The following is a 14760-nucleotide window of genomic DNA, read 5'->3' on the forward strand; positions in this document are numbered from 1 at the left end:
TATTTTTTATTTTTCTTTTAATTATCATTATTATTTTTAATATTATCTTAATATTTATAATTTAAATTATTATTTTTTTAAATTTAATTTTTTAAAAATTAACATCTTTTGTAATTAAATTCAATATTTAAAAATTATTTATATTTTTTTTATAAATTTATTTTTGTAAAAATATTATGTATCACATATCACTATCTATTATAATAATAATAATAATAATAATAATAATAATAATAATAGTTTAAAGTAAAAAAAAATTAAAATATGACAATAATAATAATAATAATAAAAAAGTCACTGATAGCTATTAATTTATAATTTCATAATCAAATATCACATAATTTAATAACCTTAAATTATTTTATATTTTTAATAAATATTTTATTATATTATTATATTTTTATTATTTTTATTATGAAATCTTTGTTAAAAAATTTAAGAAATAAAAAGTATAGTCTATATAAAAAGTTATAAAAATAAAATATAGATATTTGACTTACTTATAATTAGTATATATTATTTTTTATGTTAATAATTTAATATTTTTTTTATTTCAATTTCTTAAGATTAATTAGAGACTGTATTGGCATTACTGTTTGAATGACTGTTGATAAAATTACTTTTTAAATATATTAGTTAGAGAATATTAAAAATTAATTTAAAATAAATTTTATAGGTTTTAGTCATAAAAATATTAAAACAATAAAATAATTTTTTTAAACTGTTTTTTTAATAGTATTTAAAATAGTATTTTTATTCAGAAAAAACAGTTTTAATATTCTAAACTCAATATCAAACAGACACTTAATGCTTATTATTATTGTCATTATAGCAAACTTATGGCCATTTAGTTGAAATGGCCAAGTAAATAAAAAATATTTTATTGTTATAAAAATTGAATTTAAACACCTTAATTATCGTTTTTTAATTAAATAGTATTTAATTATAAAATTAAAATTTTCTATAAATTATTTTCATTTGTTTATCTATATATAATATGTCGTATAAGATATTTTATATATCAACCACTCACCTCTCATCAAATTCAATGCCAAACAAACACTTAATGCTTATTATTATTGTCATTATGGCTAATTTATGGCTATTTAATTGAAATGGCTAAATAAATAGAAAATATTTTATTGTTATAAAAATTAAATTTAAATATTTTTATTATTATTTTTTGATTAAATAATATTTAATTATAAAATTAAATTTTTTTTGAATTATTTCTATTTTTTTGTTTATATATGGTATGTCCTATGAGATATATATATATATATATATATATATATATATATATATATATATATATATATATATATATATATATATTAATCAATCTCCTCTCATCAAGTATTTTTATTTGCGCTCAAATCTATTTTTCATTTATTTTATGTCACGACCCAACCTATGGGCCGGACCGACACTAGGACCTGGGCCAGCTTAAAGCCCCCGAGGCCCGTAGTAAGCCTAACTATTCCTCAAATCCATAACCAGGCCCACAATTTAGGCCCAATATGCATATAAAATAATTTAAATCAAACTGTTATAATTTCATTTCGGGCCAACTTAGCCCAAAAATTTTCAGAAACTAAAATCAGGGGAGCCCAGCTCAACCCTGTTACCTTATTTACAAACTGTTTAAATACCATACAAATCTTCATTTATTAATCTCAAAAATTTAAATTAACACAACCTCTACCAAGGTCCACACTATTTCTAACACATGCGGAGTTCTAGATTTTAAATTTAGAAAAGATAGTAAAACAATTAAATAATCGACGTTAAACCTGCGAGGAAGAAAACAGGTTGCTCTGTAAAATAACTCCTCCTGTGGCCTGGAAAAATATTGAACAGGAGTGAGCGTTCGACTCAGAGAGTAAAATATCAATTTTAACCATAATTTCTATAACTATCTAAATCTAATGCACCCTGTAGAGTGAAATGCAACATCAACATCATCTTCACATCATAACATCAAAAAGGTAAATTTGGAGCACTCACGCACCCTGTAACATCAATCATAATATATGGAGCCGATCCTATACTGACTCTCTTAAATCCAACTCAGTGCCCTGAAGAACTCAGCTCGGACTTCCACTTAATAACCAAATCGGGGTCCCAGCGAAGAACTCAAGCCGTGTCTACCCCGAAGGACCGGGTCCCAGCGAAGAACTCAAGCCGTGTCTACCCGTCCTATCCATAGTCCACACCACATCACACGCACGCCAACGCACGCACACTGCTCCAAATTACCACAACAACATCCAAGGCACTTTAACATTTATCAATGCATCAAAAATCGTGCCTAGAGTTTAACTACATAAATATATGCATATAAGTGATGCATGGGCATGCTGAACATATAATAATATCGAAATTACAATTAAAATTAATATTCTACTCACAGTACACCGATGACTATTGTGGCTGCTGGATGCAGAAAAATAGCTGACCTCGATCACCTAATAATTAAATTATAAATTTATTAGTACTAAGTTAAGATAAAAATCTAAAGAGGTAATAGACAGCCTAATTCATGCCGAAAATCCGGCAGAGTCTCCCCTATACCTGGGACCTACCCAACCTGCAAAAGGGCTCAAACAACACTTCTAAATTCTCAATTCCCACAATCACATCTCATCAATATCACATGGCCCCTCCTGGGCCCTCCAAGTCAGACAATACTCAAAATCTTAAAAATTACGTTTTAGTCCCTATAATTGACATTTTTCAAAAATCTACTCAAACAAGCTCTAAAAATTCTAAAATTTTGCCCCGCGGTCCTTAATAATATTATAAGGCTATAGCAAAATGAATTGTAATTTTCTAATCACCCATGAATATTTTATTCAAGAATTTTACTAAATTTCCCAAGTTTTCAACAACTAACATATTCTTAATTCAATCCAATTTAATATTCACATATTTAAACATCCATCCTCAAGCTTCAACCAATCATATAAAATTTAAATATCTTAATTTCAAATAATCTTATATGCCCATATGCTAAAAAATCTAACTAAAATCCATCCATATTCTCAAAAATATTCTACAATCACTCAAAAATTCAACTAACACCATAGAATATCTCCAAATAATTTTACTTTCATCATATATTTTTCTTAGAATTTTTCTCCAATTTTTCCTGTTTAAGAAACACTGTATTTATGCTCCACAGCATAAATGAAATAATGAAAATAGTCTTACCCGAAGTTTATCTGTGTCTCAAAAATTCCAAAAATTTATGAGGAAGCCTCTGGAAGTTGAATCATCTCCATAGCCCACCGGAGCCACCGCCGGAACCACCGCGCACGGTGGCCGGCCGTCGGTCGCCGGCGACATTTGCCGGATCTGATCATACCACCATGTTCCTCTCCTCTTCCTCAGTCCATAGGTGGTCTCGGATCGTCGATCCAACGGTCGGATCTTCGTAGATCTGACGAAAAAGCTTGAAAAACCCGAAACTTCTCTCCTCCATAACTCACTCATCCGACCTCCATTTGCTGCAAAATTGGTATCAAAAGAAAGCTCTCGGAACAAGCTTTCCAACGCCACCTGAATCGCCTCGATCGGACGTCGGATGAAGCCGCATCGCGGAAAAGCACCGCCCATCAGGCGCGTTTTCTCTCTTCTCCCTCTCTTGCCGCAGTTTCTGGTGGTCCTGGACGTCGCCGGAGGGTCGCCGGCCGGTGGGGAGCTGCTTGGGACGTCGCCGGCCGGTCACCGGAAAAAGAAAGAAGAAGAAGGGAGGGAAGGAGAGGGAGAGAAGAGAAATGGGGGGGGGTTTCCTCCCGTTTTTCTTTTGAAATTTTTTTTTTTTTTTTTTTTAATTTTCTGGGTTGTTACATTCTTCCCCCCTTAAGAAAAATTCGTCCTCGAATTCTTGAATAAACAAGAGATATGGAAAAGAATATTATTGAAATAAGTGCAATCATTACTCCTCCAGCTATGCAGATATTGGCAAAACATTTATTCTTCGAACTCTTCATATATTATATATGACATTCTACTGTTCTCTGATTCTACTATAATGTCCTATTTGTCATCATCTCTTTCTAGAGATGCTCTTATCTCTTGGCTATTCATTGACCATTCTTCTGACACTTCAGGTATTCATTATAACTCTATTACTCTCGACTTGATATCTGATAACTTTAATTAACCTTGGCGCTTACCTCACTCTTATTACGCCCTAACGTGTCTCTTGGTGACTTCAGTCATCATTCCTTTGTTTTAATAATCTCTGTTTTCCCCAATGACATAACTTATGTTCCTTATTCCATGGTATCCTATGAGTAGCTTTCCTGTAGCTCCTAATCTAGGCATCTTGTTCGAGATCTTCACTCTACTTATGACCTCAGTGGTCAATACCTATAAATCTTCTCCTCCCATGATACTTCAAATTTTTAATCTCTTTTGTGTCATTACTAAGGTACTTAGACCAACCTCTATCCATCTTATGTAACTAGTCAGGTAGAGTCTCCTCCAAGGGCCAAGTGCATCATTTATCAACATTGGAAAGTAAACTGAGTCTCTTCTCTTATATAACAAAAGTGTTTATATTCCCTGACAACTCAATCCATGCGACTTTATCAATTCTTACTCCTCTGGAATGAGAATATCTAGACATTTTCCTATAGCTTCTTAGTATGTGGCCTATTTCTGACACATTAGCACTCAGATCGAGGCTCTACTACTCCTTTAATCTATCATCTCATAATAACTTGTTTTAAACATCTCTTAGTGTGTTCCTAGCATACCTATTCCTCCTTATCCTCATTATTATAACTAGCTCTATTGAGCTTTCTTCCTATCCTTTGGATCTTATCCACTTCCTTTTCCTATTTCTGCTATTGTTGATATCCTTTCGACCTACTGCACTTATTCCTAAATCTTAATTCTATTTCACCCTTACACCTTTTCCTTCAAGGATGTCCATCCCATCATCAACTTTAACTTTCATTTTTATTTCTTAGTCTTATCTTGATTACTAGTTCTATTACTTCGGGAATTCTAACCTTACGATTTACTCCTACTAGCACATTCTTCACCTTATGTAACACTTATAATTACCCATAGAAATTTCTTTTTGTATCCCCTTTTACCAACTTAACTATCAGAACATTATCATTCCCTACCTCTCTTAGTAGGAAATTACACATCCTAGATGGATATGAGCCCTTGAAACTATAAGTTCCATCTGAACTAACACGGCTGTGGGAAATGTGTGCCATGCCTTAATTCTAAACAAAATACTTCACATGTTCATTCTCCTTAATATAATCACATATACTGCCCATAGCTTTCCAAACTTCAGCCTCATCTTTTCCTATTAGCAACAATCTCATTCGCTATAACTCATTCACAATTAGTATTCTCTCCAGCTCATAATTTAAAATAGTCACAAGCCTTAGTAGCTAACTCAATTTGACTCCTGTTATTACTCTGATCGTCCTTTCATACTTAACACTAGGTATGCACTTACAGTCATTCTCATATCACGAAATTGTATATGAATTGGTGCCTACCAAACTCTCAAATAACTAGGTCTCCTTGACTCAGTCTCTGTTCCTTATATAACCTTTTAGAACCAAAAGCACAAACTAAACTTGAAAAGAAAGAAAAATACTCTTATATTCAACTACGCTCGATTGTCCATATAATAATGTTTAACCTATGTTTCTTGGTTTTTCTCTCCAAATTTCATTATCTCCTAGCACAATTGTGCTCTACCTATAAGGTATCATCTGCATGAACCCTTTACCGTACCATTGTCCTTCCTAACATAATATTTTATAATTTATTAACTTTACTTATACTCGACTTATGATTCATATCTATCATCGTTTATATTGTGCCCTTAACTTTTGTTGATTCCTGAAAGATTTCTCTCACTAATAAATTCTTCCAACACCAAAAATGTTTGCCTAACATTCATAACGAACCTCTAACTACCTTCTCACTATCTCAAAAGTCTAACCTAAAGCTTATGTGTCATTATCTATAATTCTTTCCACTCATCATACCTATTTGATCCCTTAGACTGACTTTGATTCAACTTACTGTTTACTAACTTCTCTTTCTCTACCTAATTAGGTAGTCCGCCATACCATCGTACACCTTCTAGCATTTACTCATTATTATTGTATTCCATACCTCCATCACTGTTCTTACTAATGTGGTCCCATTTTGGGTTTTCCATCCTTGTCATTCTCCTTGCCAAGAATAACACTTAGCCTACCCTATATCTTAACTTTGTTCCTTTTGTTACGCGCCCTTCAGGTTGTCCTTTCATTCATTTCCTTTGTTTTACCCAAAATAGAACTTGACTATTCTATCCCTGGTTCCATTCTTCTTCCTAACATGACAGCTGTACTTGCTGACTATATCTTTCAGAGTCTCTACCGCGTTATCACTTACCTGTGCTACTCGGATTTGGTCTTTTAACCACTCTAGCTATTACTTCCACTGGCATTTAGATTATATTGCATTTGTAATCAATTGTCCAAACCTTCATTCTGCACTTTCTGTATCCATTGGCCTCCTATGATTTATCTTCACTAATTTATTACTCTTACTACTGTTATAATTAGATTATACTATTGTTTTGAACAATATGAAGTTAGAAAAGAACTCAGGAAATTGCAGTCATACTTTTATCGTATGATTTCTATTCTTATCCTTTAGCTTACATAATACCCTTACTACCTCGAGAACTGATTCTGCAGCAATTTTATTTATTTGTTATTATTATTATCATTATTATTATTTATTTATTTTATTATTATTTTATTATTATTATTATTATTATTATTATTATTATTATTATTATTATTATTATTATTATTATTATTATTATTATTATTTTCTATGTTTACTCAATTCGCCAAAACTTAAGATTCCGGGCACCCAAACCTGTCATCCAATTCAAAGGATTTACATCCATCATGATCTGATTATATATGATTTCTATAATGGAACTTGTATCCTCTCTAGGATACCCGAGCCAACTACTCTCTACCACACTCTACAGTCCCATCTAGGACACTATTCCATAAGTCATCATTATTAATAATAACCTTCGATCCCTTCTGAAAAGATAGGACTATACCCTAACTTGCTGCAACAAAGGTACTACATTTACCACCTTGTCCAAAACCATGTCAAATTAATGTCTCTCTTATCACATCATAGCTCTGTAAATCATCAATTCATAGTTTCGACCTTCCCTAGGTAGTAGAGTTGTACTTTACACCTTGCTGATACACAACGGGTATACTATTCTCACTAAGCTCTAAGCAAAACATATGTCGTACAACAAAAACCATCCAAAATTCCATACTGAAGACTAGATGGTCTCACTCTATAGGTGTCACCTTTACTTTGCAACTAGTCCGAAACCTCTGGTCTGATGGCAACTCTTAATGCAACTCTAGCTCATGCTAGGGTAACTGAGTCACTGACTCTAGTTATCACCCAACTGTGACCTTCGATATTCTAGCTCTAGACTCTTAACCAGGAGTTCCCAACTTATCTGCAGATATAGAACTCTATTCTGGTATTACTGTACCAAAACAGAGACTGCCTGCAACATCCTCATCATAAGCACTACAGGGAAGTACGCAGCTCTACACAATAATCTCATGTCGGTACTGTAATCTGCAGCTTACAGAGCAGACATCGAGAACATTGTATAGTTACTACGATACGTCCTGACCGACTAGGCCTCCTAATTTCTTATCTCTCTCGAATCTTCTATTATCATAAACTCATTCTGACTGGGTCATCCACTGATGACTGCTAGCAGTGGTATCCTCATCCTTATCTAGGGCAACTGTACTTTCAAGACTCACCTTTATGTACTCGTGCCTTGCACGAAATGGGCACACCATTTAAACCCATACAGACAGAAACATAGCATTTCTTGGAGTACGTATCCTCATGATAGACCTCACATGTCTACTAACTCTATTTCACATTTCTATGTACTCCACGAAAATCAAGACACTAATTGAGGCACTTTTATATTTCCTGAGGTATAACGCAGAATCTAGAAACAAAGAATTACAAAAAAGACAAAACAGAATCCTATACTCCGCATGTAACATCCTAACAAGACTCCTTTTACACTCCCAAGTTTTTTATTTCCCATGAATCTAGAGCCTAAGCTCTGATACCAACTTTGTCACGACCCAACCTATGGGCCGGACCGGCACTAGGACCTGGGCCAGCTTAAAGCCCCCGAGGCCCGTAGTAAGCCTAACTATTCCTCAAATCCATAACCAGGCCCACAATTTAGGCCCAATATGCATATAAAATAATTTAAATCAAACTGTTATAATTTCATTTCGGGCCAACTTAGCCCAAAAATTTTCAGAAACTAAAATCAGGGGAGCCCAGCTCAACCCTGTTACCTCATTTACAAACTGTTTAAATACCATACAAATCTTCATTTATTAATCTCAAAAATTTAAATTAACACAACCTCTACCAAGGTCCACACTATTTCTAACACATGCGGAGTTCTAGATTTTAAATTTAGAAAAGATAGTAAAACAATTAAATAATCGACGTTAAACCTGCGAGGAAGAAAACAGGTTGCTCAGAAATAACTCCTCTGTGGCTGGAAAATATTGAACAGAGTGAGCGTTCGACTCAGAGAGTAAAATATCAATTTTAACCATAATTTCTATAACTATCTAAATCTAATGCACCCTGTAGAGTGAAATGCAACATCAACATCATCTTCACATCATAACATCAAAAAGGTAAATTTGGAGCACTCACGCACCCTGTAACATCAATCATAATATATGGGAGCTGATCCCCTATACAGCTCTCTTAAATCCAACTCGTGCAGTGAAGAACTCACTCGGACTTCCACTTAATAACCAAATCGGGGTCCCAATGAAGAACTCAAGCCGTGTCTACCCAAGGACCGGGTCCCAAATGAAGAACTCAAGCCGTGTCTACCCGTCCTATCCATAGTCCACACCACATCACACGCACGCCAACGCACGCACACTGCTCCAAATTACCACAACAACATCCAAGGCACTTTAACATTTATCAATGCATCAAAAATCGTGCCTAGAGTTTAACTACATAAATATATGCATATAAGTGATGCATGGGCATGCTGAACATATAATAATATCGAAATTACAATTAAAATTAATATTCTACTCACAGTACACCGATGACTATTGTGGCTGCTGGATGCAGAAAAATAGCTGACCTCGATCACCTAATAATTAAATTATAAATTTATTAGTACTAAGTTAAGATAAAAATCTAAAGAGGTAATAGACAGCCTAATTCATGCCGTAAATCCTACAGTCTCCCTATACAGGACCTACCCAACTCGCAAAGGGCTCAAACAACACTTCTAAATTCTCAATTCCACAATCACATCTCATCAATATCACATGGCCCTCCCAGCCCTCCAAGTCAGACAATACTCAAAATCTTAAAAATTACGTTTTAGTCCCTATAATTGACATTTTTCAAAAATCTACTCAAACAAGCTCTAAAAATTCTAAAATTTTGCCCCGCGGTCCTTAATAATATTATAAGGCTATAACAAAATGAATTGTAATTTTCTAATCACCCATGAATATTTTATTCAAGAATTTTACTAAATTTCCCAAGTTTTCAACAACTAACATATTCTTAATTCAATCCAATTTAATATTCACATATTTAAACCTCCATCCTCAAGCTTCAACCAATCATATAAAATTTAAATATCTTAATTTCAAATAATCTTATATGCCCATATGCTAAAAAATCTAACTAAAATCCATCCATATTCTCAAAAATATTCTACAATCACTCAAAAATTCAACTAACACCATAGAATATCTCCAAATAATTTTACTTTCATCATATATTTTTCTTAGAATTTTTCTCCAATTTTTCCTGTTTAAGAAACACTGTATTTATGCTCCACAGACAGCGAAATAATGAAAATAGTCTTACCCGAAGTTTATCTGTGTCTCAAAAATTCCAAAAATTTATGAGGAAGCCTCTGGAAGTTGAATCATCTCCATAGCCCACCGGAGCCACCGCCGGTCGCCGGCGACATTTGCCGGATCTGATCATACCACCATGTTCCTCTCCTCTTCCTCAGTCCATAGGTGGTCTCGGATCGTCGATCCAACGGTCGGATCTTCGTAGATCTGACGAAAAAGCTTGAAAAACCCGAAACTTCTCTCCTCCATATCTCACTCATCCGACCTCCATTTGCTGCAAAATTGGTATCAAAAGAAAGCTCTCGGAACAAGCTTTCCAACGCCACCTGAATCGCCTCAATCGGACGTCGGATGAAGCCGCATCGCGGAAAGCACCGCCCATGCGGCGCTGCTTTTCTCTCTCTTCTCCCTCTCTTGCCGCAGTTTCTGGTGGTCCTGGACGTCGTCGGTGTAACACCCCAAAATTTTATTATTTATGAGTATTTTTGGTATTTTAATTTTATTTGAATTTTAGGAATTTTTTTGAGATTTTTCGAATTTTAAAAATCGGGTTCGATTTTTCGAAAATATAAACTTTGATGATTTTTAAAAATTAATTTAAAGACCACGTGGCAAAACTAAAAATATATTTGGAGTCTACGTATTTTTCTGAGTTTTACGGAATTTTTTTCGAAATTTTTGGACCTCGTTTTCGGTCCCGAGGCAGAGTAAAAATTCAAAATTTTGTATTTCGAATCGAACCGGCCGAATCGAACCAGACCGGATCGGACCGGTCGAATCGGACCGGTCTCTTCTCTTTTTCTTCCTCCCGCACGCGACGCCCTCTCCTCTCTTCTCTCTCGTTTCTCTCTCCTCTCCTACCAGCCTCACCAACAAGGCGCGCCACCCACCAATGGCCACGCCTAAACCAAATGGCCGGAAAACGCCGCGAACGTCTCGCGCGCCGCGCCGACTTCCTCGCCAAATCCGCCGATCCGCCACCAATTGGACCGGGTCTTGTGTCCAAAATCATCTACTCGAGAGCTTTCCATAGACACCAAGAACGCCAAATCCATCGAGCGGATTGTCCGATTTTTGCTCGGGAAGATTTTAGCCCATTTCGACTTTTGGGCTAGATTTCTGAAAACCGTGAATCCCACGAGGAAACCGAGGCCACCAAAGACGCTCCATTCGCCGAGAGCTTCGCAACGACATAAATTTCGAATTTTTCGACACCGCTTTTCGGTGGGTCCCACGGAACTTCGCAGGTGTATTTTCGAGCATTAAATGAGCTTAGAAAATTCAAAAATTTATGTACTAACCCCGTGTTATGGGCTTCGTGTAGGTATCCTCGATTCGCGAAATTCGACAGCTGATCGGGTGCGCAAATTAGGCGCATGCACTGCACTGGAAAAGTCTCCGAATTGGGCCGAGGTTTTGGCTAGCCCCCATTGTCGACGCCCCGAGCGCCCTCAAGTCGGAATCGGCAAAGGTAAACCCGAACCTAGTTTTTACGTAATTTTCTAGTGCTTAAATAGGATTAAAAATCCATAAAATATTCGTGGTAGCTTAGAAAATTACGATTCTTTTGCAATAGCTTAGTAATATTGCTAAGGACCATGGGCAAAGTTTTATAATTTTTAGAGCTTGTTTGGGCGCTTTTGCAAAAATGATCAATAATAAGGACTAAATTGAAATTTTCGTATTGTGATGGATGATTGATTTGATGGGCCCAGAGGGGCTGTGTGATATGATTGAACTGTTGATATATGGATTGTGAATATAGAAGTGCTTTTTAGCCCTTTGCAGTTGAGTAGGTCCTAGGTATAGGGAGACTCACGGATTTTCTGCACGACTTAGGACGATTTGATATTTTTCTTTGTTTGTATTGAGTCAAATTTATTAAATAGATGTAATGTAATTGTCGTGAGCGGATGACCTTCTTCCTCCGCACCGCCACAAGTAATTTGTCGTCAAGTTTGTGAGTAAAATATTAATTTTAATTGTAATTTCGATATTATTATATGTTCAAAGATGCTCATGCATCACTTATATGCATATATTTATGTAGTTAAACTCTAGGCACGAATTATGTTGCATTCATAATCATAATGTGCCATGAGTGTTGTTGTGGTAATTTGGAGCAATGCGTGCGTTGGCGTGCGTGATGTGGTGTGGACTATGGATAGGACGGGTAGTCACGACTTGAGTTCTTCACTGACCCGTTCCTTCGAGGGGTAGTCACGGCTTGAGTTCTTCACTGGGACCTCGATTTGGTTTATTAAGCGAAAGTCCCGCTTGAGTTCTTCACTGCACCAGTTGGATTTAAGAGAGTCAGATAGGGATCACCCCAATATATTATGATTGATGCTACAGGGTGTGTGAGTGCTCCAAATTACCTTTTTGATGCTATGATGTGAATGTGATGTTGATGTTGCATTTCACTCTACAGGGTGCACTAGTTCTGAGATAGTTATAGAGATTATGGTTAAAATTGATATTTTACTCTCGAGTCGAACGCTCACTCTGCTCAAAAATTTTTACAGTCAGGAGGATATTTTATTCTGGGTTAACCTGCTTTTATACTTCGCAGGTTGTTTATCGATATTTGTGTAATTTTATTTACTCCTAGAATTTTCGCATGTGTTAGCAGTAATTATTTAAATTTGGTCTGTAATACTATTATCATGTTGGACCTGTAAACTTAATATTTTAAGTCTGTTTGATAGATTGGATGAGGGAGCTGAGCTCCCATTTATTATTATGTTGATGAGTATGTGGAGGGTGAGCTGAGCTCCCCAATGGATTGTTTATTGTGTTTACAGGTCGGGTGAGTCAAAAACTCCCCGTTGGTAAGTCCATTTTATGGCTCTGATCATCCGCTTATTTTCTTGAAATTGGGCCCAAATGGGCCTCAACATTGGGTAAATGAACAGTTAGGCTTACTACGGGCCTCGGGGGCTTTAGGCTATCCTAGTGCCGGTCCGGCCCATAGGTTGGGTCGTGACAGCCGGAGGGTCGCCGGCCGGTGGGGAGCTGCTTGGGACGTCGCCGGCCGGTCACCGGAAAAAGAAAGAAGAAGAAGGGAGGGAAGGAGAGGGAGAGAAGAGAAATGGGGGGGGGGGGGGGGTTTCCTCCCGTTTTTCTTTTGAAATTTTTTTTTTTTTTTTAATTTTCTGGGTTGTTACATTTTATTTTTTTATTATTTCTTTCAAAAGTTATTAATTATCATTCTCAAAATTTATTTATTTAAATATATTTAATTAATATTTATTTAATATTATTTTTATAAATTTCCTATTTAATATTTTTAAAATTTTTTAACATTTTATTTCGTTATAATTATATATCAAATACAATTATAAATATTATATTTTGATTATTCATATTTTATTATCATTACTTTTCAATTGAATTATTTTCAAATTTTAATTAAATATCTAAATTTTTATACATAAATTATATCTCAATTATATTTTTATATAAAAGTAAAATTTTAAAGATAGATTATAAATATGGTTATATCAAAAATTTAGCTATAAGTAAAGATAATTAAAAAAATTAAAGTTATAATATCAAAATTATGAGATGTATTTTTAACATTTGTTATATTAATAGAAAATAATGATATTTTAAAAATTTAATTTTTATGAAATATATTTATCTTATATCATAAATTTATATAAAACGATAATCATTTGTGTGAAAAATTATTTTATAAAAAATATATCATATTAATAAAAAAATTTACACTTTATAAATTTTAAAGATATAGTATTTTTAAAAAATAATATAATAAAATATTATTTTTAATTAATAATGATGTTATATATTTTCATCATTATTAAAATTAAATAATTTTAATATATTTTTTTATTATATTAATAACAAAAAAATTATATTTTTATATATTTTGAGAAATAACATTATTTTTTCATTAATAGAATATACTTTATGTAATTTAAAAAATAAATAAATATCAATTTATATAAATTATGAGAAAATATAAAAATGTTATGAAATTTAAATTATATTTTTAATAAAATAATTATAAAAACTAATAAAAAAAGGTCCACCCTCAGAATGAGCTCTCATAATCGATAATTCACGTCCTTGAGGTCCCACATCGGGTGTGGTGTATGTGTGGAGAGTTTATAGGGGATGAGAGATCTTGGTAAAATTGTCATGATTTTATCAAGGTATCAAGTACTGTCGCTGAATTCTGTGTGCAAAATAATTATAAAAACTAATAAAAAGAAGGTTCACCCTCAGAATGAGCTCTCATAATTGACATTTCACGTCCTTGAGGTCCCACATCGGGTGTGGTGTATGTGTGGAGAGTTTATAGGGGATGAGAGATCTTGGTAAAATTATCATGATTTTATCAAAATATCGAGTACTGTCACTGAATTCCGTGTGCAAAATAATTATAAAAACTAATAACAAGAAGGTTCACCCTCAGAATGAGCTCTCATAATCGACATTTCACGTCATTGAGGTCCCACATCGGGTGTGGTGTATGTGTGGAGAGTTTATAGGGGATGAGAGATCTTGGTAAAATTATCATGATTTTATCAAAATATCGAGTACTGTCACTGAATTCCGTGTGCGTATGTACTATCTTAAGACAAAAAAAAAAAAGTAATCTTTGATAGGAGTGTGCATTTGAGTCATCGATGTGTCACGTCATGATTGAGGTCCGTGTTTGCATGAACGTATCTAGAGACTATGTGCATAAAATTTATATAAGATGATTGAGGTCCGTGTTTGTATGAACGTATCTAGAGACTATGTGCATAAA

At 34.2% G+C, this 14760-nt stretch overlaps 1 long non-coding RNA gene across 1 annotated transcript; it reads right to left on the reverse strand.

Annotated features, from left to right (window-relative positions):
• Positions 1–1649: 1649 nt before the first annotated feature.
• LOC131173793 (uncharacterized) lies at positions 1650–3589 on the reverse strand. The gene is made up of 3 exons (XR_009144131.1): positions 3214–3589; positions 2412–2468; positions 1650–1841 (listed from the first exon to the last, which is right to left on the reverse strand). It is a non-coding gene; the product is annotated as an uncharacterized LOC131173793 (long non-coding RNA).
• Between the last annotated feature and the right edge of the window lie 11171 nt (positions 3590–14760).

This window comes from Hevea brasiliensis, chromosome 15 (assembly GCF_030052815.1).
Source record: "Hevea brasiliensis isolate MT/VB/25A 57/8 chromosome 15, ASM3005281v1, whole genome shotgun sequence".
Lineage (NCBI taxonomy): Eukaryota > Viridiplantae > Streptophyta > Magnoliopsida > Malpighiales > Euphorbiaceae > Hevea > Hevea brasiliensis.